Source organism: Crocuta crocuta, unplaced genomic scaffold, assembly GCF_008692635.1.
Source record: "Crocuta crocuta isolate KB4526 unplaced genomic scaffold, BGI_CrCroc_1.0 scaffold6, whole genome shotgun sequence".
NCBI classification, from domain to species: Eukaryota; Metazoa; Chordata; class Mammalia; order Carnivora; family Hyaenidae; genus Crocuta; species Crocuta crocuta.
In genome coordinates, this window is record NW_027531917.1 from 802,715 (window position 1) to 829,368 (window position 26,654).

A 26,654-nucleotide genomic window follows, 5' to 3' on the forward strand; every position below is an offset into this window, starting at 1 on the left:
TGACAGTGAAAATCCTGCTTGGGATTCTCTCTCTCTCTCTCTCTCTCTCAAAATAAATAAATAAACTTTAAAAAAATACTGAAATATTAGTAAGAGTTATAGTTATAGTACTATAGTTTTCTTTAATATTCATATATTTGTTTTCTAAATTTTCTTTTTTTTCTAAATTTTTATTTGAGAGAGAGACAGAGAGAGAGCGCGCACATGAGTGGGGGAGGGGGCAGAGGGAGAGTGAGAGAATCCCAAGCAGCCTCATGGAGCTTGACCCCAAAACCCTGGGATCATGACCATGACCTGAGCTGAAATCAAAAGTCAGACCTGGCTTTGGCTCAAGTCATAATCTCAAGGTTCATTGGTTCGAGCCCCGCATTGGGCTCTGTGCTGACTGCTCAGAGCCTGGAGCCTGCTTCTGATTCTGTGTCTCCCTTTCTCTCTGCTCCTTCCCTGTTGGTGCTCTGTCTCTCTCTCAAAAATAAATACACATAAAAAAATTTAAAAACACTTTTAAAAGCAAAACTCAAATGGAATCTCCCATCAAATAACTTACTCTCATCAAATAACTTAGATATACCTTCTCCATGGCTCCTGACACTTGACATGTATCACTTACTTTATTCAACAAGCTAAACTAAGAAGCAATTTTGAACACACATTAGGGCTATCCCCATGCTCTTTATCTTTTAGTAAACAAAGCACACATTGAATTATTTTTTAACCCATCCACACCAATTTTATGAGCTTTTTAGGATATGCTGTATGCTCTTTCATAAATAAGTAACCAACTGAGATTTTTCTAATGCTTAATGAATCAAAGAATAAAATGTCACTAATATACAATAAAGTATAACTTAATGAAGTCTGCCTTTTTCCTTTTTGGAGCCAGAAATGCATGCTGAAATATTTATCTCTTTAAAGACCAGCATTTAAATATCTAAAAAGTCACCAAATAATCTCTACAAAAGTGAAAACAAGTTGCAAATACTGCATGTGAAAGAAATTCATCTTCTAGACAAAAGACCCTCATCACCATTGAAATAACATGATAAATATGTGATAAACAGAAATGACAAATGCAGGCACTTTCTAAAACAATGCAAAATGCGGATTTCAGGGACACGTAATTTAATTTGCATCCCAGGGGTATATTTTCATCTTCTTGTCAAAGAATTTACATTCATAACCTGCCACGCTCAATTACAATAAAGAGAGGTCTGTGATGTGTTTGTGTTTTTTCTTTTCTTTACTTTTTTTTTTTTTTTAAGCCAGGAAACATACAACCATAACTTTGGAGTGTTGACCATAGTAAGCAAATAATTTGAAATGTTTCCCCTGTCATTCTATCAAAGTAAATAATCCAGTTTGCAAATTCCAGAGGTTTGGGGGATTATAGCAGCACTACTGTTTTAGACCACAGGTCCCTGTTGGCTCATACCTTTTCAAATCAGTGTTTTTGTAGTCACTCCCTTACTTCTCTCTTCCCACATAAATATTTGCACATATTGAAACAGTGAGATTCCTGGCATACACATAGGTCTTCTTAATCTCTCTCTTTTGTTCTGCTTCTGTTCTCTGGCAGAATAAGAGAAAGGGATTTTTTTTCCTTGTGTCTTCATTTTAGTATAGCTTTTAAAACCTGAATGTTATTTACATTTCCTTTGAAATTGCTTTTTCAATTCATCACATTGCTGTGTGTTGATTTCCTTTAAGTTTGTTTGCAGCTAAACATGGCCTACACATTTTCTCTGGGCAGAGTGGATGCAATATTGTCCAAACATGATCCTTCCTCTTTAATTATAACTGATGTACTGACATTTAATTAAACCCTCCCAAGTAGATCACATTATTCATAATCCTCTAGAGCTATGCTGTTCAACACAGTAGTCACTAGGCATGTGTGGCTATTTACATCTAAATGTAAAGTAACTGCAATGTGGGGTGTCTGGGTGGCTCAGTCTGTTAAGCATCTGACTCTTGATCTTGGCTCAGGTTATGATCTCACATCATGGTTCCTGAGTTCAAGGCCAGCGTTAGGTTCCATGCTGACAATGTGGAACCTGCTTGGGATTCCTTCTCTGAGCCTCTTGCTCTTTCTTTCTCTCTCACTCTCTCTCAAAATGAATGAATGAATGAATGATGTAGGGGCGCCAGGGTGACTGAGTCGGCTAAGCATCTGACTCTGACTCAGGTCATGATCTCATAACCCATGAGTTTAAGACCCATGTCAGACTATATGCTGACAGGTCAGAGACTGGAGCTTGCTTCAGATTCTGTGTCTTCCTCTCTCTGACCCTCCCCAACTTGTGCTCTGTCTCTCTCTCATTCTCTTAAAAATAAATAATAAAACATTTAAAAATAAAAAAGTAATTGCAATGAAATATAATTTCATTGTAATTAAATATAATTATAATTATATTAATTATAATTTAAAAATTAGTTTCTCAATTGCACTAGCCACAAATCAAGAGCTCAATCACCATATGTGGCTAGTGACTATCATATTGGACAGCATAGATATTGTAGAACATTTCCCTCATCACATAAAGTTGCATTGGACAACATTACTTTAGAGAAAGTCTCATAAAATGAGGAACTACAAAGCTGACCTTCTTGAAGTGAAAGAGGTCAGAGGTGTTTTGTTCCTTAATTAATGTAGTAAGCACAAAATATACCAGGTAGAATGTGTTGATTAGTATCTAGGTGGAAAACAGAACTGCCATGGTAAAATTTACTTGCCAATAGACATTACACAAAAGGGAAAACAAAACACCCAAGCTATAGTATACATACATTCCCTGTTCCTGATTAAAACTCTGGTTCTTGTAAATAATCCTTGGTACTACTGAGGCTCATTCAATCCTAACTTATTACACACCCACTATAAACAAGTTGAATCTGCACATTTTCTTGTAGAGGAAAAAAAAAGTAGAAAACATCCTCCATTTTAATGGGGAAGATAGTCATGTACTTGAATAAATATAGTATAAGCAGGGATATAGTCTGGCTTTGTAGGGCCTTGAAACTTACGCAACTTGGAAAACACCTAAAAAATAAAAAAGTGAGCCTCTCCCCCATTGTAAATATGTAAAATTATGATCATGTGAACACATTGGGAAGGCCACTCCCAGAATTTTGGAAGGAGCCTGTGCAGGTAAGAGTTCCTGAAGTTTGAGCTTCATTAATTTACTGTAAAGCCACTTCTGAGTATGAAACTATATAACAAAGGGCTATGTGCAGACAGCAGGAGAGAGTAAAAGTAACCGAAAGTAACATGAAAGAGTAACTGGAGATGGCATTTTTACAGAAAAAAGACTGAAAAACAACCACTCTGTATTGTTAAAGTGATAGTGGTTACTCTTGGTGTAAGGAACACTTGAGGGCAAAAAGAATTGGTTCCATATTTTACTTTTTATATTCCTCACAGCTTTTACATTCTCCTATTTACATTGAAAACATTCTCTGTAACGTGTTTAAAAACAGTCTGCTTCATTTTTAAACACACACATACATACAAAGAAACATAATACCTGAAGTAACTATTAGAGATGGACGTGATAAGAGATAGCAGAGTGTCTTAGCTCAGGCCACTGTAACAAATACCACAAACTAGGTGGCTTCTACAGCAGACATTGTGTTTTTCACAGTCCTGGATGCTTGGAAGTCTGAAGTTAGGATGCTACCATGGTGAGGTTCTAAAGAGTCTTCTTCCTGGCTTGCAGACAGCTGTCTTCTTGTGGTATCTTCAAATGGTTGGGGAGGGGACGAAAGTGTAGGAGAGATCTGGTATCTTCTTATAAGGACAAGGATTCTAACCTCACGAATTCATTTAAACCTAATTACCTCCCCAAAGCCCCATTGCCTGATATCATCATATTGGGACTTCCACAGACATTACAGGGGTTATAACCATTCAGTCCACATCAGAGAGGATTAATCTGGAAGGAAGGGATAGAATTTGTAAGGATATGAAGTGAAAGGTAAGGAGAATGTTGTAAGGTAATGCTGCTTTCATGCCTCCCTGGTTCCAACTCTCAAAATTCTCCACATGGCATAATATAACCCCCTGCAATCACATCTTGACATCCACATGGGTCAACAAGATAGAAACAATTAAAAAAAATAAAGATAAATTATATATTCTTATACATATATTCTTTCCCAGTCCCTGTGTCAGCCTGGGCCCCTTTCAGGCATGTGTATAAAAATTGTTTTCTTGACATGAAGTAAATATATACAGTGAAAAATACTGCAAGTTCCAAAATTTAGATAAATGAATATTTTGAATAAAAGGTATCATAAATCTTTTCTCTGCATACTTTGAGAGAGACAGAGAGAGAGCACAATCAGGAAAGGGACAGAGGGAGACAGAGGATTGGAAGAAGGCTCTGTACCGATGACAATAAAGAGCCCTATGCGGGGCTCAAAATCACAAACCATGAGATTATGGCCTGAGCTGAGGTCAGACACTTAACCGAATGAGCCACCCAGGTGCCCCCTGAATCTCTTAATTCAAATTAATTCGAGAACTGCAGTTATTTTTCATCTGGAATACTGAAAGTCCCCAAAAAAGATCAAGATTTCACCAATTAAAAGTCATCCTATCAACAGTTGTGAAGCACTTACTTTATGCAAGACACTCTCCTAATATAAGAAAACAATAAAACGTAGCCCTGCTCTTCAAAAAGTCACTCTTAATTAGGGAACAGGGACTAAATGGGCAACTATGGGAGAATGAGAGCGTCTGTGATGGACATTAGCACTCTGCATTCCTCCAATAAGGTGTGCTGGTGAGCTCCACCAGACAATGAAATAAGTCCACCTGGGCAAAGAAGTATTGAAAGGTAAATTGTAGTACAAGATGTTGACCACATTTTTTCTTGAGTATTAATTCTGACAATCATAATTTTACATAACATATATTGTATATCCATATGTTTGGAAGAAATTTTTCCTCATTTATAAAGTTGAATTGTCTTCGCAAATCTCAGTGTTCATTAAAGAACATGTTGTTGCACCAAAACCATCGATAACTTGAACAGCTCCCACCGAAACTAGAATTGCAAACGCTCTTCCTGACAGGTTTCCACAAAATTTACATGTAACCCAAATAGCGTATGTTTTGGCTTTAGGCTCAGCCCCTTTCCCTTCTACTCTTAGAAGTCCAGCTGTACCAAATAAATTGTGACTCTTTTCATTTTATTGAAAACATGTGTGGTGAAGGAGAAGCCCCCCCCCCCTCCACATTTCATGGATCACGGTATTTCCCTAGGAAAAAGAACACACACACACACACACACACACACACACACATATATGTGTCTTCTCCCGAAATTCTTGTTTTAATTACCATCACTGTGTTCCCGTCCTTTAGTTCTGACCCACCATGCAGCAGAGCATAGCTCAACCTTACTCCTCCTCCTTTTCTATCCATAGTATCTTCTTCCTCTGAAAATGTAGGACACAGAATATAGATGGTCACTTATCAACCTTAGAGCCTATTAAATATCTTTTCAAATAGCATTTGCTGGGATGATAACTTCTCCTCATACCTTTACCATAAAGATAGGCCTAATTTAATTAAACCTTCTAAGTAAATAAGTCTACATAGCCCTATAACTCTATATTAGAAGATAGGATTAATCATAGCTAATATTTAATAAATATTTCCTCTGTGCCAGGCAATATTTTAATAGTTTTGGATAAGTAGTATCATGTGGTCCTCAAACAAGTCTTATGATCTATATCATATATCCACATTTAATGTTCATGCTTAGCAAATCAGAAAACTAAACCATAGACACAAAGCAACTTGGCAAGTTCACTCAACTAAAGTGGCAAAGCTGTGACTTTAACCAGAAGCTCAGGTTCCAAAGCACGACGTGTCACTTTATCATAGTGCCTCAGCCACTATCTGACCCCTCAGCTGTATTCTAATTTAGTACATGACATTAGAAAACAAATTGTATAGACCCACAAGGAAACTGTACTTTATACATTGCACTTCTGTGTAAGAAAAGGGACTTCAAAGGGTGGCTCTGGATCTCTGTACAGAGAAATTAGACTGAATCAGATGAGCAGTCTGGTTAAATAAGAATCGGGGAGGGAGAAATCACTGGATTTCTTACAATCTACAGTATTTGACATTAAAAGATCTGTTTTTTGTTGTCTTTATCCTATTTAATTAATATATGATAGCTTCCAATTAAGGCAAGGACAGTGCTTCTAAACTCTTTTCTGTCTTCCCAAATTTAAAACATAATTCTTCCTAAAGAAAAAATCCATCAATATCAAAGGAAGAAAAGACAGATGACAAAAGTGGAGCTTATGAGGATAGAAGGTAAATACCAGCAAAATTGGCATTTGTTCACAATTTTTGTTTGAACCATCCCTCTCAAAAACCTTTATAATTTGTCCCACTTTGGAGGAATATAATTGTTCAAGGTGCTTTCTTCTCCAACTTTTTCTCTTCTAGATGCTCACTTCTCTATAACTCATTATTCATAATTTTTCTACTATGATACGAACTGGAAAAACAAAACGAGATGAAATTAAGACTAAACACTTTTACTACTTAGACAAATTTTTGATAGAAGATTCGCTGAGGACAAAGGGAAATGTACTTGGACAAAATCAGATTTTGAGAGTTTTCCTGTGTATTGCAATTATACACAGTTCTTTTTAAAACACAATGCTTAGGGGGCACCTGGGTGGCCCAGTCAGTTGAGAGTCCGACTTCAGTCCAGGTTAAGATCCCGTGCTTCATGGGCTCCAGCCCTGTGTCGGGCTCTGTGTTGATGCTCAGAGCCTGAAGCCTGCTTCAGATTCTGTGTCTCCCCCTCTCTTGGCTCCCCCCCAAATCTGTCTGTCTCCCAAAAATAAACAAACATTAAAAAAAAAAAAAAAAACAATGCTTAGGAGTGTCTGGGTGGCTCAATCTGTTAAATGTCTGACTCTTTATTTTGGCTCAGGTCTTGGCTCAAACTTTCATAGTTTGTGGGATTGAGCCCCTGGTCAGACTCTGCATAGCACAGAGCCTGTTTGGGATTCTCTCTCTTTCTCTGACCACCCCCCTCCCCCCCCCCGCAAGCTCATGCCTGTGTTCGTGATCTCTCTGTCTCTCTCTCAATATAAATAAATAAACATTAAAAAAAAAACCCTACAATGCTTAAATAGACATAGCTCTTTTCATTTTTGCAACATGAAACCACATCTATTTCTGATTTATTCCTCAGGAGAAACTTATAAAATGCTCTTCAAGGACATCAAGGAAAAACTGAATAAATGGAGAGCAATGCAGCAGCAATTACAAATATCATAAAGTGGTTTATTTTCCCCAAGTTAATCCAAATATTAAATGCTACTTCAGACAATTAAGTCTTAAGTCTAATACGTTCCCTTTTAAACTTCACTTGACCAGATATTGCTGCATGACCATAAGTTTCCAAAAGCAATTAGAAAAAGAGATTGCTTATAATTAAATATAAACTATCTTTACCTCAAAAATTTTCCCTATTATTAACTTATCTATTAACTCATGTGGCAATATTTATTGAATAACTGTTTTGCCCCTGCCATTGTGTTTAGATACTAGACATAGGTTGAGACTCTGGTGAACTATGAACTCATGACCCCTGATTTACAAAACTCAAGGCTGTGCCTGCTATCAGCCAAAGGAGGTGGTAAAGCTCATAATTATTCATTGTTTGAGCTTCTGGGAGAAAATCTTTATAAATATGAGGAGGAGTTATCTTTACACACTTCATTCTTCTTAATGGTATAATAATAATTTCAAGCATTATTATTGTTATTATTCTCTGTAATTATGTAATAATAATACCTTATTTCTAATTCTCCAGAGAGATGAGGAAAATCTCCACGGGGAAGATGATGAGAGAGATTAGACCAAATGGTCTTGATAAATTTTCTATTGTAATTTTAAACAAAGCCCTAGACACCATCTGACTAATTGCAGATATTTCTGGAAAGCTTGAAGGTCTCCAAATAATTAGATTGGGAAGAGGGAGGAAATCAGTTAGGAAGCTGATATCTCCCTGGACACTGCCTCAAACTGGCAAGTGGCCGAAAGGCCGTGGTGGCTCTGGCAGATTGCGTCCCAGGCAGCCCATCTCAGAGGCTAATTTGGTCTCAGATGCAATAGCGTGTCTGCCCAATTGGGGAAAGCATTTTGGCCGTGAGAAGCATTTCAAGCAAAGGTTCATAGAGAGAAGAAGAGGAAACTTGAAATTAAATTTAAAATGTATTTGTTATGAGCTGAACAAATAACAGTGTACTAACCAAAATGCTCTGTCATTCTTCATCAGTAACTGTTACATTCAAATTCCTTTGCTAAAGAATAAAAAGTGTCCAGGGGACTGATAAATCTTTATTTGCTTCATTAAGTCTGCTGAAAACAGACCCAAACCAAAGTTGTTAAAGGGATCCTACAAAGACATGGCTATCATCATTATTCCCATCTGACAAAACATTCTGATACAGTAAAAAGAAAGTGGATAGAAATATTTTAAATATAAGGAAGAAATAATGATAAATATCAACATTGGCAGCAGGCAAGATGTTTTAGCTACAAGATCTAAAGAGGAGAAAAATTTCTTCCTTGCCGACAGTCTTCATTTCTTTATTTAAAATACCGGCTTTCTTGCATAGATTCATTTCTTCCTGATAAAAATACTAGTATTTGACTTTTATAACAGCCACTGCAGAGTGATATAGAAATCTGGCTTTTATATTCAGTAGTTTCAATACATACTATTAGAGCCTAGATTCTAGAGTCTTTGCATATTTCAGCATCGGTGTATTTGGTTCCAAGAACTGACATAACAAACTGCCACAACTCAGAAATATATTCTCTCAACGTTTTGGAGGCTAGAAGCCCAAAATCAAGGTTCCATATGGCCACTCCTTTGTGAGCTCCAGGGGAGAATCTTTCCTTACCTCCTCCTAGTTCCTGGTGATTGCTGACAATCTTGGGCTTCCCTAGGCTTGCAGCTGCATCTCTCTTGTCTCTGCCTTTGTCATCTCATGGCCTTCTCCATTCTGTGTGTTTCAAATCTTCTTCTCTTATAGGATCACTGGTCATTGGATTTAGGGCCCACCCTACCCCAGGACAACTTCACCTTAACTTGATCACATCTGCAAATACCCTATTTTTAAATAAGAGCACATCCAAGGCAACCAGGGGGTAGGATTGGAGCCTATCTTTTCAGGAGACGCAATTTAACACTTAACAATATGACAAATGCAACTTTGGATTCTCTGAACCTGGAAGGTGGGGACAGATGAGGGAAATGGCTATCAGAGCAAGAGCTATTTATTCAGTTCAGATACAGCCAGAGACTTGGCTGATGAATCCCTTCAGATCTTGTTGTAAATATCTGGACACAGTTCTACTCTAGACAAGCCAACTTATTTGTATTTCCTCTAAAGTCCCACAGTCCACAGACCACTGTGTTTTGCCCAAGCAGCCCACTTCCCTTATAAGAATTCATCACCCCTTTTCTCCCAATCATTTGGACTAACTCTTGCTTAAATTCCTAGTTACATCTAAAGTGTTACTCCCATGTAAATTCACTTCCTGATCTCTTCCCCAACATACAAGGCTGAGTGTAATTTTCTTCTCTTCTGAATGTTTGGGACCTATAGCAGTGGGAATTCTTACCAACCAAACATTAATTCACATCTTCCTTCTTCTTAACAAAATCTGAAAATTAACCATCTTCACCCGTAAATACAGGTACTCAGAGGAAGCTAACCCACCTCCAGCATGGGGAGATGAATTTGACTTCCTTCAAGTCTGGTAAAATTTCAGTGTATCAGCCAGCTATTGCCAACCACAAATTTCAGTAGTTTAAGACAACCACAGTTTGTTATTGATCATGATTATGGGGGTTGGCTAGTCTAATCTTCTGGTCTGTGCCAGCTCAGCTGGAGTTGGATGGCCTTCACCCTCAGCTGGGACCTTAGCTAAAATGGTTTGGAAAGCAAAATGCTTTAACTCCACTTGGACTGTCATCCTCCCACAGGCAAAACTGGGCTTTTCCACTTGGTGGTGCAGGGTTTCCTAGCAACAAGAGGGGGCAAACTCAAATGCACAAGCATTTTCAAGTCTTTGCTATGTTTATAATCTTTAATGCCTGTTAGCCAAAGCAGTAACATGACTAGCCCTATACTCAAGACGTGGGGAGACAGATTCTACTTCTTGAGCACCAAAGTCGCATTTCAAAGAGGTGAGTGTATAGGAATAACACGAGTTATAACCTACTTCATCAATAAGAACTACAGTGATCACTCTATTTAAAACTGCAGCTCAGCCCCCTGCAAACTATCCTGATCTGCCTTGATATGTGTTACTTTTTCTTATTTCCACAGTGTATGTCACATTCTAACATACAATGTTATTTACTTGTTAGATCTATTGTTTATTGTTCTGCCTCCTCTTTCAAAATATATGTTTCTAAGACAGAAATCTTTATTCACTAATTAGTCCACTTAGGGGAGTTTCTGACACTTACCAGTAGCTCAAAAAATACTATCTGAATGAATGACTGAAAGAACCACCAACAATCTAAGACCAATGGGAATCTCATATGCAGCCAGAGAAAGTATCTTAAAGGGAACACAGACAGAAAATCCCCAGCAATGGAGAGGGGAGGATCTAGGTCAGAATGATTCCTTGAAGAATCCATTAAACTATCATGTTAAGTAAATTTCCATCTGAAAACATTAACAAACAAAATAACGGCAACAGTAACTTGAAAATCTGACACCAATTCATGACAGCATTAGTCAAATTGTAACTTTCCTGACTCTCTAAGGTGAGAAACAGAAGTCAACAGAAAATAAGAGAGGCCATACAGCTCCTCTCCCACCAATCCATTAGTGAATGGCTAACCTACAACAGAACTGAGCTGGGAAAAGGGAAGTAGCAGGAATTCAAACGAAGTTTAAAGTTTTAATTTTCATATGAAATGAATGAGAACTGTAAATTGCTGATGAGAAAATTTCTGTTGTCGGAAAGTGACAGAAAAGTCATGGGACTTACCCAAATTTCATCCAGAAGAAGGAAACTATTAGTCTCATTGAATAACTTAAAAACCAGTGCTTGGAGGGTGAAATACAATTGCTTTATGATTACATTCCAAAAGCCATACTTGTCAGACATAATGTTTATATTGCCTTTGCATTAATGAGAGACACAGTCGCAAAATGACTAACTTCTCAGTCATTGGAACACCTGCATGGAGGAAACGCATGCTTATCAGAGACATAAAAGAAGAGAGCTCACATGTATTGAATATATACATGGGAATAGAAGTGGTCTAAGAATTATTTCATAAGACCTTTCCCCAAAGCTATAAGCTGATTATTAGTATCATCATTTTATATGAGGAAATTGAAGAAAAACTAATGTAAAGTTCAGACACTTAAGAAGTGGCAGAGCTTGGCTTGAAACTGGGTTCTTGCTGATTCTAAATGCCATGATCTTCTATTAAAAGCCACAGCCTTCTACACTGAGGCAGAATCAAATATAAATCCTCTACTCAATTAGTTTATAATCTTGCTATATCATAAGACCCTGGAGAGTATCCATAAATCACTACCATACAAGGTCCTAAGTGCTTTAGGACAGGCACTGGGAAGTCAGAAAAGCAAGAAATTACTTCCAGCTGAGGATCAGGGAAAACTTCCCAGGGAAAAGGAATTATTTTTTTATTATTTTATTTTATTTCTTAAATAGTTTATTGTTCAAGTTGGTTTCCATATAACACCCAGTGCTCATCCCAACAAGTGCCCTTCTCCATGCCCATCACCCCCCTTCCCTTCACCCCCACCCCCACTAGCCCTCAGTTTGTTCTCAGCATTCAAGTGTCTCCCATGGTTTGCCTCCCTCCCTCTCCCCAACTATTTTTTCCCTACTTCTCCCCCATGGTCCTCCATTAAGTCCCTCCTAATCCACCTATATGTGCAAACATATGGTATCTGTCCCTCTCTGCCTGACTTATTTCGCTCAGCATAAACACCCTCAAGGTCCATCCATGTTGCTACAAATGGCCAGATTTTATTCTTTCTCATTGCCATGTAGTATTCCATTGTATAGATGAACCACATCTTCTTGACCCATTCGTCAGGTGATGGACACTTAGGCTCTTTCATGTTTTGGCTATTGTTGAGAGTGCTACTATGAACACTGGGGTACATGTGCCCCTATGCATCAGCACTCCTGTATCCCTTGGGTAAATTTCTAGCAGTGCTATGGCTGGGTCACATAGGAGTTCTATTGTTAATTTTTTGAGGAACCTCCACACTGTTTTCCAGAGGGGCTGCACCAGTTTACTTTCCCACCAAGAGTGTAGGAGGGTGCCCATTTCTCCACATCCTCGCCAACCTCTAGAGTCTCCTGATTTGTTCGTTTTTGCCACTCTGACCGGCATGAGGTGGTTGCTCAGTGTGGTTTTTATCTGAATTTCCCTGATGATGAGTGACACAGAGCATCGTTTCATGTGTCTTTGGCCATCTGGATGTCCTCTTTGGAGAAGTGTCTGTTCATGTCTTCTGCCCATTTCTTCACTGGATTATTTGTTTTCAGGTGTGGAGTTTGGTGAGTTCCTTATAGATTTTGGATACTAGCACTTTGTGTGATATGTCATTTGCAACTATCTTTTCCCATTCCGTCGGTTGCCTATTAGTTTTATGGATTGTTCCCTTTGCCGTGCAGAAGCTTTTAATGTTGATGAGGTCCTAATAGTTCATTTTTGCTCTTGATTCCCTTGCCTTTGGAGATGTGTCAAATAAGATATTGCTGCAGTTGAGATGAAGGAGGTTGTTTCCTGCTTTCTCCTCTAGGGTTTTGATGGTTTCCTGTCTCACATTCAGGTCCTTTATCCATTTTGAGCTTACAAAAGAAAAGATAAAACCATATGATCCTGTTGATAGATGCAGAAAAGCATTTGACAAACTACAGCATCCCTTCTTAATAAAGACCCTCGAGAAAGTTGGGATAGAAGGAACTTACTTACACATAAAAGCTATCCATGAGAAGCCCTCAGCTAACATCATCCTCAATGGGGAAAAACTGAGAGCTTTCCCCCTGAGATCAGGAACACGACAGGGATGTTCACTCTCACCACTGTTGTTTAACATAGCGCTGAAGTCCTAGCGTCACCAATCAGACAATAAAAAGAAATAAAAGGCATCAGAATTGGCAAAGAAGAAGTCAAATTTTCACTTTTCGCAGATGACATGATACTTTACATAGAAAACCTGACAGACTCCACCAGAAGCCNAAGTTCAAATTTTGAACAATGAATCCTTTTTTATTTAAAGACAAGGACTCTGCAGTACAATGAGAATGGATTTTAACTATAATATGTACGGTATTTTTAATTTTTAATTTTATACCAAAAATGCATTGTTTCATACCAGGCAAAATCTGTGATTTCATGTTAGGTATACAAATTAATGTTTTCCATTCATTTTCCATCAGAGTCATTTATTTATTNATGTAATGGAAAAACACTCTATGGTCATGGATCAGAAGAATAAATATTGTTAACATGTCATTACTACCCAAAGCAATCTACACATTCAATGCAATCCCAAACAAAATTGCACCAGCATTCTTCTCAAAACTAGAAAAAAACTATCCTAAAATTTGTATGGAACCACTAAAGACCCCGAATAGCCAAAGTAATACACAAGAAGAAAACCAAAACAGGAGGCATCACAATCCCAGACTTTAGCCTCTACTACAAAGCTGTAAGCATCAAGACAGTATGGTATTGGCACAAAAACAGACACACTGACCAATGGAATAGAATAGAGAACTCAGAATTGGACCTACAAATGTATCGTCAACTAATCTTGACAAAGCGGGAAAGAGTATCCAATGGAAAAAAGACAGCCTCTTTAACAGATGGTGCTGAGAGAACTGGACAGCAACATGAAGAAGAATGAAACTAGATCACTTTCTCACACCATACACAAAAATAAATGATTCTTTTTTATATGGTTTTAAAAAATATATTGAAACCATGAATATCTACAGTTGATAAATATACTTGAGTCAATAAATATAAACAATGTCAGGGGCACCTGGGTGGCTTAGTCGGTTGGGCGTCCGACTTTCGCTTAGGTCATGATCTCGCGGTTCGTGGGTTCGAGCCCCGCGTCGGGCTCTGTGCTGACTGCCAGCTCAGAGCCTGGAGCCTATTTCAGAGTCTGTGTCTCCCTCTGTCTCTGACCCTCCCCTGCTCACGCTGTCTCTCTCTCTCTCCTAGAAATAAATAAAAATTAAAAAAATTAAAAAAAATAATGTCATACATAAGCAATAGATGATTTCTTACGTATTATGGAACAAATGTTTTGCTATTTGTGCACAAAACCTGCTTATTTTTCTTCAAAAAGTTCAAATTTTGAACAATGAATCCTTTTTTATTTAAAGACAAGGACTCTGCAGTACAATGAGAATGGATTTTAACTATAATATGTACGGTATTTTTAATTTTTAATTTTATACCAAAAATGCATTGTTTCATACCAGGCAAAATCTGTGATTTCATGTTAGGTATACAAATTAATGTTTTCCATTCATTTTCCATCAGAGTCATTTATTTATTTGTAGTAAGTCCTATTAAATGAATTTAGTACTAAAGACTTCAACACGGAGTTGAATCAAGTTCTGCTATTTTTTATCTGCCCTACCTTTTTTAAATTATTTTTTCTTTTTTTTCCCCTTCACAGTTTATTGTCAAGTCGGTTTCCATATAACACTCAGTGCTCATCCTAACAAGTGCCCTCCTCCATGCCCATCACCCCCCTTCCCCTCTCCCCAACTATTTTTTCCCCTTCTCCTCCCCTATGGTCCTCTGTTAAGTTTCTCCTGTTTCAACTATATGTGCAAACATATGGTGTCTGCCCTTCTCTGCCTGACTTATTTTGCTTAGAAGAACACCCTCAAATTCCATCCATGTTGCCACAAATGACCAGATTTTATTCTTTCTAATTTCCATGTAGTATTCCATTGTATAGATAATCCACATCTTCTTGACCCATTCGTCAGGTGATGGACACTTAGGCTCTTTCCATGTTTTGGCTATTGTTGAGAGTGCTACTATGAACACTGGGGTACATGTGCCCCTATGCATCAGCAATACTGTATCTCCTGGGTAAATTTTTAGCAGTGCTATGGCTGGATCACAGCGGAGTTCTATTGTTAATTTTTTGAGGAACCTCTACACTGTTTTCCAGAGGGGCTGCACCAGTTTACATTCCCACCAAGAGTGTAGGAGGGTGCCTGTTTCTCCACATCCTCACCAGCATCTAGAGTCTAGTAAGAAATTGCTGAAGTTGAGGTTAAGGAGGTTGTTTCCTGCTTTCTCCTCTAGGGTTTTGAGGGTTTCCTGTCACACATTCAGGTCCTTTATCCATTTTGAGTTTATTTTTGTGTATGGTTTGAGAAAGTGACCTAGTTTCATTCTTCTTCATGTTGCTGTCCAGTTCTCCCAGCACCATCTGATAAAGAGGCTGTCTTTTTTCCATTGGATATTCTTTGCCGCTTTGTCAGGATTAGTTGGCCATACATTTGTGGGTCCAATTCTGAGTTCTCTATTCTATTCCATTGGTCTGTGTGTCTGTTTTTGTGCCAATACCATACTGTCTTGATGCTTACAGCTTTGTAGTAGAGGCTAAAGTCTGGGATTGTGATGCCTTCCTTTTTGGTTTTCTTCTTCAATATTACTTTGGCTATTCAGGGCAGAAATGGAATTTTAATTTCACCTCATAATTATGACTAGTGAAAGCTCTGGTTTGTTTTCCTTCCTTTCTTTCCTATCTTTGAGAATACTGAGTCATATTTACAGTTTTTAGTTTATTTATTTTTAATGTTTTTTAAAGTTTGTTTTCAGAGAGAGAAAGTATGTGAATGGAGGAAGGGTGGGGAGGGGGCAGAGAGAATCCTAAGCAGGCTCCACGCTGTCAGCACAGAGCCTGATATGGCGCTCGATCTCACAAAATGTGAGATCATCACCTGAACTGAAATTAAGAGTTGGACGCTTAACTGACTGAGTCAATCAGGTGCCCCATTTTTTCAAGTGTTTGAATAATCTCCTAAACTAAAAGTAACTTAGATCTTCCCTCTTCTCTTTTTTTTTTCTTCCTGAATTTATCTTTTTTTTCCTTTCCACAAAATCGAAGTGAAAAAAATAGAGTGGACTCCACCTCCCATTTCTTTGTATATGTGATGCATCCATTCTGAAAGCAGTTTTTTTCCCACTTGCTATTGAAATGATCCAAAATGAATGCAAGTACATAAATCATTCAAAATTTTATTAATTAATGTTTATATATGCTTTGACAAGTATAATTATTATTTCTAGCATTTTCTTCATTCTAAATTTTTAAGTTGTTTATTATGCTAAATTGGCAATATTAATTATATCCTTTCAAGCTAGAGGAAAGAACAAACATGTAATAAACATCACTGTACCTATCATAAACTATGAGACTCCAAGTCCAAATGTCAAAAAGGTACAGTTAAACATGAAGCTTGAAGTGATTGAAAATTATAGAATAGGCACTTTATTTTGTCTAAAATACATATTTAAAATTATAAACAATAATCATTTTCATAATTATACACTTTAGCATTATAAATTAATATATAAAGATAATGTTGCACATTTATGTCACATTATAAATGACTGTAACTTGCATAGCTTTTCATTAACCAAGAATTTCAGAGTTCACTATGGGATAATAGACCAAATCTGTTCTCTGTGAATTGATCAAACATAGAATCCAAAATTCTGTTTAACCAACCTAATTCTCCCTAAGAGACTAATGCACCTGGGTCTTAAATTGAAACCATACTTAGCAATGAGAATCAAATGAATCCATACCTTAGCTTTGCCTAATTTGGACACAGTCATAAAATGTGGTCTCTCAGTCACATAAATGAAGATTTATCTCCTCAACCAGATTAGTAGCTAAGTAGCAAGAAATAAGGAAAATATTTGACAGTCACTATGTACCAGACCCTTTATATTATCATTTCATTAAAATAATGCATGGTAGAGTTGGACATTGAACATACATGGTCTATTCTCAGAGCCAGTCACTTAACCACGACTCTCTGGGTCTCATGCTAGGGGATAACTAAGCTTTTAGACCAATAAAAAAAACTTATTGATTCCACAGTATTGCAAAATTTTGGAACCACTATTTTTTTTACATTTATTTATTTTTGAGAGAGAGAGAGAAAGAGAGAAAGAGAGAGGGAGGGAGAGGGAGAGAGTGCATGCGAACGGGTGAGGGGCAGAGAGAGAAAGAGACACAGAATCTGAAGCAGGCTCCAGGCTCTGAGCTGTCAGCACAGAACCCAATGTGGGGCTCAAACCCATGAACTGTGAGATCATGTGCTGAGCCAAAGTCAGACACTCAACAGACTGAGCCACCCAGGCGCCCCTGGAAATGCTATTTTACCATGTGTAACACAGTCTGAAAATGTAAGGAAAATGACAGAGAAGTTTGAACAAACAGGGCTGTTTTACTCCAATACATATTTAAGAGCACTTTTGATAGTTCAAGGTTGAACATTTTGCCTTAATCCATCTAGCAATGAAACTAGTCTTTTCACCCTCAATTTCCTTTTTCTTATTCTTTTATGAATCCACAATCAGCAATGTAAGACCAAGAAGCATGTGATGCCCAAAGTCTAGAAAAACACATCACCCATTGCACAATATGGCTTCAACTTAAACAAAGGCTAACCTTCAGGACTTGTCAGTTTCCCATTCATGGCCCAGGGTGACTTCCTCTCTCCTTCTCAGCCACCACTTCTAGAGGTTCACCTTTCTCCTAGTAGAGCATCCACAAAGTGCCCTTGGGTTGCACACACCACAATGGCAGTTCAATAAAATCACCGTCCTGGTTGTATAAAAGTGGTAGGGTGGCCAGCACTGCTGCTGGAGTGGTTTTTGCTGTCACTTTCTGCCTTATTTAACTCATTCATTCACCCAGTGGTGGACTTCTCTAGGGGATCCCATGTTCATTGTCATACTTGTACTCATATAGAATTTTATCATACTTTCTCTTTGATGCAGACCCAGGAATAAAATTGCTGGGCCATAGTTTATATGCTATACAACTTGGCTAATAACTGCCAGAATAACCACCCAGAATAGTTGCATCATTCCCACCAGAAATGCATGAAAATTCTTACTGAGTATTATTATTCTTAGACTGCTTGTCCCTAACTTAAGATCTATACTTATGGATTTTCTCTTTATTTTTCCTTTACTAGTTTCCTAAATATAGCAATATTTCTATTTTTCATGCCATTTTGGTCTTCTCTCGCTGTCTCCCACATCCAACACAATGTTGAAGTTATTTAGAATTTATTTATCTCTTTTTTTTAAATGTTTATTTATTTTTAAGAGAGAAGAACAGAGAGGTGAGGGAGGGAGCGGCAGAGAGGTGGGGGGACAGATTATCTAATGCAAGCTCTGTGCTGACAGCAGAGAGCCTGATATGGGGCTTAAACTCACAATCCATGAAATCATGACCTGAGCCAAAATCAAGAGTCAGATGTTTAACTGACTGAACCACCCAGGCACCCTCAATCTGCACTTTTAAAAATAATTATAATATCTTCTAGATGTTTGGCCACCCTGCCCATGTACCTCTTATAACACCCTTGTGCTTTTATACATCATCTTATTTCAGGACATTCTCCAAGAGTTTTTCAGAGTGGGCCTCCATACAGTAATTATTTTCAGGTCTGATTGGATATAATGCCCTTCGTGTTACCATGTAATTATGGTGTTAAGAAGGCAGATATAAGTTGGCTGAGTGTCTGACTCTTGATTTTGGCTCAGGTCATGATCTCACAGTTTTTTGAGTTCAAGCCCGACACAGCGACTGCTTGGGATTTTCTCTCTCTCTCTCTGTTCCTCCCTGACACAGGCTTGTGCTTGCTCTCTCTCTATATCTATATAGATATCTACATAGATATCTATATATAAAATAGGGGGCTGAGATAAATCTAATTGTTTTTCCCTGGTAGCTTCCATTCTCTTGGGTAGCACTTTCAATTTGCCTTTGATAGAATACATCTAGGTAATAATAATAACTAATACTAAAGTAATGATTATGAACAAGGCACTATTTTAAAGGCTTTACATATATTAACTCATTTATTCCTCACATTATTTTTTTAAGATATTAAGATAGACATTTATCTTCATCTTATTGCTGGGTAAATTGAGGTACAGAAAATTTATGCACTATTTTAAATTAGAAGTCAGTTGTCTTTTTCAAAACTCTGGGAGATTTGAAAATAACTCTGGGAGATTAATATTCTTTACTTCTTCTAATATGTCTTCTCTTAGTCCCCCACCATAAGCATCACCACCTTTCTTCAGTGATTATTATTAATTGGATATTAGGCCTTTAATTGTTATTTATTTCTATCCTCCAAATCTCTTAGTTTGTCATAGTTTCTCTTTTTCTATTATCTTCTGTTTCTGTGTTCAATCTGATCTTCCAGCAAATGAATTCTTTCTTCAGCTGAACCCTTTGGATTATATATCCTATGTCTTCTGTTTTTGTCTTTGAACTATTATATTTCTCATATTTACTATTTCTACTTGGTTCTTTTTTATGACTTCTCCCACATTCAATTAGCACCTTTCTTATCACTGAGTATTTCAGTTAAACTTATTTTAAATTCTTAGTCCATCTGTTCCAAGAATTCTGTTTCATATGTTATTAGTTTATCTCCTTTCTTTCATAGGTTGTTTTTTGCCAATATCGACATTCTTCCCCTCTGAGCTCATGACACTGTCCGATAATATGAATTAGGAAATAGCATAAGTTATATTCCTCCTGATAAATCTAAACAGAAGGGAAAGAGTAAGACTAAGTGGGAGCCTCCACATAACAAAGAACATTTCAGTCACTTGTCTGCTGCCACGCCACCACACAAATCTTTTGAATCATTTTCCAAGATGGCACTCTCTCCTTTAAACAAAATCCTGGGGTGCCTGGGTGGGTCAGTTGGCTAAGCTTCTAACTCTTGATCTCAGGATTGCGAGTTCAAGTCCTGTGTTGGGCTCTGTGCTAGGGTGAAGTCTACTTAAAAAAAAAAAAAAAAGAAATCCACTCACCCTACTATTTAAAAGTAACTAGGGAAGGGAAATAAGATTCTGGCAGCTGACATCTGTTCTATTAGCCTCTCACCAGCAGAACTTTTGCAGACCCTAATATTATGCTGTTAGCACTGCTAGGTCCAGGGGTATTACTGTGCATTTCTACGCAGATGATGGGGCAAAAACAATAATGTACAGAAGAGCAAAACTCAACAGAAACTGAAAACCTGTTTCTTAAACCTTCTCACAGCTCAAGGGTTTCTCATAGCTTTACCTCATTTCCAGAGCCAGGCTCTTCTCTGCTTCTATAGTCTCTCCAGGTAGTTTTGGGGGAGGGAACATCAGACTGCTAATTCACTCTCTTTCCAGGCACCAAATGCCACATTTCTGATTTTTCTGCTTCTTTTATTTAGGACTGAGAGGAAAGAAAAATTTAATCAATCTCACCTAGCTTTTTAAAAATGGCTGATCAGACTTATTTCCAAATAGCAAAGCACTGGCTCCTCCTTTTGTGTTTCAAGCCTCCAGCTTCCTGACAATCTAATCAGCTGAAATCACCTTTCCAGCTACCAGAGGGGAAGCTTCTATAACCTTCAAGCCCCTCTTTTTCTGGTCATAGAATCTTCCAGAGCCTAGACACTAATATACACTTAAAGTCCTTTATAAAAAAAAAAGTTCATTTATCTTAAGAGAGAGAGCATGCATGGGAGGGGTAAAGGGTGAGGGACAAAGAGAATCCTATCAGCACAGAGCCTGATGCAGAGCTCTATTAGAGGAACCGTGAGATCATGACCTGAGCCAAAATCAAGAAAAAGAAGCTTATCTGACTGAGCCACCCAAGTGCTCAAAAGTCCTTGAATTAATATGTTAATTTCAGGAATTTAGATCTAAAACTTCCCATTTTTCAACTTATTTTGGGAATTACTTTGGATCTGACATTTTTCACCGGTTCTTCAACTACAAGCCTCCATAACTTATTCAATATGCTAAACAGTGCTTTGATTTCTTAAAAATTAAAAAAACAAAAAACTAACAAAATCTTCCAAATGCTTTAGATTGCTTCTGATAAGCACACAAGGAAATTCTCACATTTTAAATTTGTGTTGTGAAACTGCAAAAATCTCACCACAACCTTAGCTATTACAAGTTGAAGTTCAGGATAATCTAAATTCAGAATTCCTTCCTTCAAAACACTCTTACTGTTAATGAATTACACAGGTATTGCACCTTCTGTGCCTTTCCGTTCAAAAGGAAAAAAGCTGTTCTTTTCATTTGGAGCAGAGTCTGTGATTACGGACCAACTAATTAACTTGTCTGATATGGAAGGGATGATGTAATTTCCACTTCTAGCTTTTCTTTCTTCCATATGGACAGGGTTGCCACTCATAAACACTGTGACTGCTGTTGGGCAAAAGCTTGTTCTAAGAACTTGCTTTAAGCTCATTTCTATACCTACCATTAAGCTCCCTTAGCAACAGCGAAAATTTTTAAAAGCCAGCCAAACTAAGTTACCAAGTTAAATTTCCACATATTCTTATTTATGAAAGGCAGGATTTTCCCTTAGCATGTTTCTGAGCTTCCTTCCAACCTTAAATATTTTAATAGACTATCACTGGTACTTAATAAAGTAAACCATGGGATGGGAAAGAAATACGACCTATGCTTTCTGACTGCAGTTGGTCATGACAAGACCACAGGAGAAAATAAGCCTTCAAAATTGTCCAGCTTCCGAAGGGGGTTAAGAGGGAGGGAGTTCTTACTCTGCCATTTTAGTTAGAAGCTTATTTCTCTCTTGCAAAATGACAATTCCTGTTGTTTTATTGATTAGATATTACTCTTTGTCAAAGTACAGAATCAAATTAAAACTAAAGCTCCTCAGAGATATTTTGTTAAAAACAAAAACCTTAGCAATTAACATTTAAACGTTTTGCAGAGAAAAAGAAAAGGCCAGCAGCATGCTTCTCATTGATCTGAAAGAAATTTGTCCAAGCCAGATATGGATAGACACATATACTTCATCTAAAAAAAAATATTGGCAATTACATTAATATTGATAAAAATAATAAATTGCCTTCCAAAGAGGAAAGCATAGACTACAAAAAAGACATCTGTGAAGTATAGCTCAAGAACTCAAAATTTAGATCCAGGACGTAAGGGATGTTGGCTAATTTATAAAATGCCTTACTGCCTTGGGTTCGAGTGCCGGTAAGTATTTTAGATCATCAATACAATCATCCTTAATATATGCTTCTCAGAACATTTAAATAGCTGATGCAGTATTTCATTTATGACCATCCTGAGCAGGGTTTCTTTATGCAGTCTCTAGACTCAGGGAAGGGAAGGTTGGTCACGTGATTAAATGTACCTCACAAATCGGCAGTATTTCTGACACTGCCTAAACCAGTAGGCATGACCTTGAGGGCCTGCCATGAAGTCTCAGGACCTAGAATAGACCATAAAGATGTCTAATCCAGCTCCTCCACCGTCATGTGCTCTCCTCTGGGAATAATTCTAAGGCTTTGCTCATACCTTCTATATCAAACTTAGGAGATAATAATTATTGTCTTACAATATGTCAAGCACTGTTCTAAATGCTTTCCATGAGTCAGCACATCTAGTCTTCAACATAGGCCAATGAGGAAGGTACCATTTCTGTTCTCATTTTTCAAGATGAGAAAGTTGATTTCTAAGTGTTTTAAGTTTATTTTCCAAATTTACACTGAAACTCCAAAGCCTGTACTTAAACTTTTTAACTCTATACTGGTGTCTATATTGAACTCTATATCTAACAACTCAACTCCTTGCGAGCACAGGCACTGTTGTTTACACTTGAAATACCCTTCAGGACTTAACACCATTTTTGGTAGGCTTACAAAAATAATGGTTAATTAATTCTTCTATAGAAAGTGAGTATACTAGCTATTCTCTGTCCTACCAAAACTTTCTATTATTTTCCACTCTGTTCTGGGGCCCTAGGAGTCTGGCTTCCATAGGCTGTTTCATCCAGGTACTTTGCCCTCTGGCTTCTGCTTGGATCTGGTCTGTGGAGAGGGCAGCAGGGGATTAAAGGGTAGGAGGAGAGAGATCTGAGTTATTATCCCCAGCTCCATCATTTTGGCTCAGGAGATTGTCAGTGACTGTGTTGCTCAACAGAAAGCCATTATGTCTTCCAGGTAGCTATAGCTACAGCCACAGCTCTTTTTGGGTCCCAGTAGCTACTCCCTCCCCTGGCCCTTCAGCTAATTCAGCCCTTGTTAACCCAAAGGTGAATCATCATCCCTTTTTGATTTCACTTAACCTTTCCCACAACTTTGTAATGAGTACCTTTGGTTACATTCTTTTTTTAATTACTCTGTGCATGCCATCTGTTTTCTGCCAGGCACCTGACTGATAAATAAAAATAAAGCTTAGAAAAATTAAACGATCTGCCAAGAAGTGCTCATTATATATCCCTTAGCAGATAGTAATGTTATCAAGTACTTCCTACATGATGGGCACTATTCTAAATGCTAACAGCCACTTGGCAATAGAGTTTAAGATACTCTTTAAGAAATGTATTCCATTCTATGTTCATATACTGTCTATTTTCATTATAATTAGTATGAATTTTGGCAAGTCACTTAATTAGTCTGTACCTCAAGTGCTCATCTATAAAAGAGGGAAAATAATGTCTACTTCACAGATTTGTTATCAAATACCTGGCACATGGTAAGTACTCAATCAATTCCTATTAGAATATGGTGCTCTGGGGGGCCTGGGTGGCTCAGTTGGTTAAGCATTTGATTCTTAATTTTGGCTCAGGTCATGATCTCATGGTTCATGAGCTTGAACCCCATGTCGGACGCTGTGCTGATGGCACGGAGTCCGCTTGGGATTCTTTCTCTCTCCCTCTCTCTGGCGCTCTCTCTCTCTCTCCTCTCTCTCTCAAAAATAAGTAAACTAAAAAAAAAAAAAGGAATCTGGTACTCTGAACTTGGAGTCATTTCCCTTTTTCAAAGAATTTAAGCCTTTTAGGAACAAATAAAACAGTTATTATTCAATCTACTCTAAATTTAATTCCAGTACTAGACTGACTTGTCTACTATGAATATTGCTTAGATGTTTTAGGGAATGCTAAGGTATTTTAATCTGGACCCAAAAAACACACAAATATATATCTGCTATCTAAGTCCAATATGGAAAATGGGCTAAATATGGGGAAATGGCTAAACTAAACCAGTTACCATTTTAACATATTAATACTTACATTAAATGCTGTGGATAAAGAGAAATGAAACATCTTGTCTGTACTGGACAAAAATCATTGAATATTGGCAATTAAGTGGTCTTTGGAAATTATTAGAGACCACCCTCTTATATTCTGATAAGAAAACTGAGGTTTAGAAAGGCAAAACCAGATATAAAGTGCTGCACACTGGCCAACAACTAAGTAGGTCTAGAAATCAGACCTTTTAACTCCTAAACAAATAGTGGTTCTAACCCTAAAAATATTGATCTCTTCAAGTTCCTCATATAAATGTTGGTATAAATGTTTTAAATCCATTTCTTTTCCTATCTTCTGCTACCAAAGTGTTCATATTTTCACCCAGGTAAACAGTTTCATAAAATAATATTTTGGGTTATAATGAATAGGACTCCTTAGAATATCTAAAATATAAGACAAGTACCAATGGCAGAAAGACATACAAAGAGCTTAAATTTATATAACAAATTTTAAATGGGAGTTCCTATCCTTTGGGATAGCATAGGCCAGTATATTTTGTTTTGTTTTGTTTGAACTGACATATTCACCTATTAGAATAGCCTAACTCTGGAACACTGACATCAAATGCTGAGAAAGATGTGGAGCCACCAGAACTCTCATTTATTGCTGGTGGGAGTGCAAAATGGTATAGCTATAAGTTAATGTAGCAGTTTCTTATGAACACATTCCTACCATACAGTCTACCGGTAATGCTCCTTTGTATTTATCCACAAGAATTAAGCATTTATGTCCACACAAAAACCTGCACATGGATGTTTAGCCACTTTATTTATGATTGCCAAAGCCTAGAAGCAACCAAGATGTTCTTCAGTAGCTGAAGGGATAAACAAACTGTGGTGCATCTAGACAATGGCATATTTTTTAAAACAAAAAAAAACCTATCAAGCCATGAAAAGACATGGGGGAAATTTAAAAACATCTTACTAAAGTGAAAGAACCCAATCTAAAAAGGCTATATACTGTATAATTCTAACCATATGACACTCTGGAAAAGGCAAAATCATGGAGGCAATAAAAGATCAGCAGTTGCTGGGGATTGGGAATGAGGATGGGAGAGTGGGAAGGATGAATAGGTAGATAATAGATTTTTAAGGCAGTGAAAATACTTTGTATGATTCCATAATGATAGATACATGTTATTATACATGTATCAAAACCACAGAATGCCTAACACTAGGAGTGAACCATAATATAAACTATGGACTTTGGGTAATTTTGATGTGTCGTTGAAGGTTCATCAATTGTAGCGAATGTACCACCCTCGTGGAGGATGTTGACAATGGAGGAGGCTATGCCATGTGTAGGGTCAGGGGTATATTAGAAATCTCTGTACCTCACCATCAATTTTGCTGTGAGTCTAAAACTGTCCAAAAAAGTTAAATTTTAATTTAAAAAAATGTAGTAAAAAGTTAAGCCACTAACAAATTGTGGCTAAGTCTTTATTTTTCAAATATATATTCATGTGTGTGTGTGTGAAATACCTAATCCATAAAACAGCAGAAATTATCCATTTGCAAAAACGAGATAAGATAGCAAAATGGCAGTGTGAAATAAGAGCCCCACCCCCACCCTTTCAGCAGCTAAGAGTTTTATGTTTTATAAAAGAAAGTCATTTACAACTTCTTCTCTCAAATAGGAGCACAATAATATCAGAGTCAGACAATTATTCCCTGCTTCACATCACAGGATAGAGCAATTTCTAGGACCAGCTATTGGAAATTACAACTATATAACACTGATATAAAACATTAAGTGTATAATTTATATGTCACCATGAACTAAGAATCCTAGGATAACTTTGATTAACTGGGCCCACTCCTCACACTTATGTGCAAATGTTTGAGGATTATGTTGTTTGTCATTCAGATCTCTGGTTTCCTGTGCCTTCCTGGACTGAAACAAAAAGCTCTGTTGCAGGTCCCTTGACTTCTTCCCTAGAGACCAAACTACACAAAACTCCAGAAATTTCATCCCTGAGAGAATCTTTTCCTGTTCAACAGTTATTTCTCTTCCATTATCAACCAGTCTCTTGGGAGTTTGAAAAACAGCAACAACAGCAACAACAACAAAATCCTCTAATTGTTGCCTTCCAGTGATCTGACCATAGAAATCATTCTGCTTTACTTACTTAGTTTTAACCAAAGTGTGATTTCCTGCCAATAAACTTTGTTTATTCTGCAGTTCACAGAGGAGTAGAAAGGACCACATTTTGCTGTGAAATTGCCATTATT